The 1,503-nt window shown below is 51.2% G+C and overlaps 1 long non-coding RNA gene across 1 annotated transcript in view; it reads right to left on the bottom strand.

Annotated features, from left to right (window-relative positions):
- The window catches only part of LOC106147626, a 21,860-nt gene that overhangs the window by 15,836 nt on the left and 4,521 nt on the right, over positions 1-1,503 (bottom strand). The window contains exon 2 of the long non-coding RNA XR_001232564.1: positions 404-692. This is a non-coding gene — a long non-coding RNA (uncharacterized LOC106147626). The remainder of the gene's footprint in view (positions 1-403; positions 693-1,503) is intronic.

Genomic DNA, 1,503 nt, shown 5'->3' with positions numbered 1-1,503 from the left:
AGTGACAGGTTCAGCAGTGTCTCCCAAGGGGCCCAGTGACATAGGAAACCAGGGATTGGAATTTTAAAACAATTTTTCTTTTTAAATACTCTCCTTTTAAAAATGAGATTTTCCTTTTTAAAAAACTCTCAACCCACCCACTTCTTCAGGTCAAGTTTCCAGGTCAAGTTCGTCCTCTTAGGCCACCTGGGTGGCTCAGCTCAAAACTTGAATAAAAAGAACGTCAACCCTTCCTGTCTGGTGCTAATTCAGCTTACCATGAGTAAGCACTCTGCCTGCCCAAGCCTCCGCCTTCCCATCTATAAAATGGGAACCACCCTGGAGGACCCTTCCAAGTTGCTAGGATGACTAAGTGAGACTCCTGCATTAAGTGCCCTAGACCGTGCTCCATGAGGATCGGTACCTGTTATCACCGAGCTGAAATCTAGGAGTCTGGCTGACGGCCTCTGTGCTCCACCCGCATGACCATTCCAGCCAGACAGCAGGAAGGACTGACATCCAAGTCCGCCTGAGAGATCCGCTCCACCGCCCTGTGCAGTCACTGCAGCCAGTTCGCATTGGAATAGTATCCGAGTATATTTAGAGCATCTTACTGAAAACTGCAAAATGCTGCTTAGTTTTCTCTCCTGACATTAAAAGCCAGTGAGTCAGAGTGAGGAATCTGCAGTGACACAGCTGAAATCCACAGTGATCTGGAAAACATACAGGTGAGAAGAGTACTCCTGCCAGCTCTGCGCCAGGGCCTGTGGGCTCAGAATGCCACAGGTGACACGCACATCCCGAGACTCTGAGGACACAACCGAAAGATGCAAGGATGCAGGTAGCACGTGCCTGGCTCAGCCTGCTAAGGAAACAGCCCCACAGTGTGAAATCTAGGGGGCGATGTGCACAACTCCCTGGCTGCCGCCCTTCCTCTGGGGTCTCTGCTCCATCTACAGGTCTCTTCCCACTCAGCAACGCCACAGGGTTGACCTCACAGCAATGAGCTCCCTCCTGCTTTCATGCCTTTCCTCCTTGTCTTTCGTCAGCCCAGAGATGCACCTTCTGTCCCTTTTCCCTGGTGAGGGCTGTGAATGCAGCCAGGTGGGTTCAAAGCAGGCTCTACCAGGTAATACAACTGGGTTCCCAGCCTGGCCCCATTCCCCAGAGTGGCTGGACATTAGGTGAGTTATCTCTGAAGACCTCAGTTTCCTCACTTGCAAATAGGAATAAAAAATCTCTGCTGGCCATGTTGTCAGAGGAGTGAACAAAGCAGTGCACACGCCAAGCTCAGCCTGCGACTGGTGAAGTATGAGTAAACTGCACCACCGATGAGAAGCATTACTGCTTAGCAGCATGTCCACCAAGAGCAGATGCTGTGTCCTCCCTTCGGAGGGACCTCCCTGATGTCTGCTTCCAGTGCTGGTGGCCCCGAACCTTACCCTCCATATGCAGTTTGTGGGGTCCTAAATGATTTACGTGTGAAGGCTCCACAGCTGACTGGATGAATGATGGTGCATGTGA

This window comes from Chinchilla lanigera, unplaced genomic scaffold (assembly GCF_000276665.1).
Source record: "Chinchilla lanigera isolate Chin_1 unplaced genomic scaffold, ChiLan1.0 scaffold00199, whole genome shotgun sequence".
Taxonomy (NCBI): Eukaryota; Metazoa; Chordata; class Mammalia; order Rodentia; family Chinchillidae; genus Chinchilla; species Chinchilla lanigera.
Note: the sequence above shows the minus strand (reverse complement) of the source record. Positions and strands in the feature narration are given on the sequence as shown.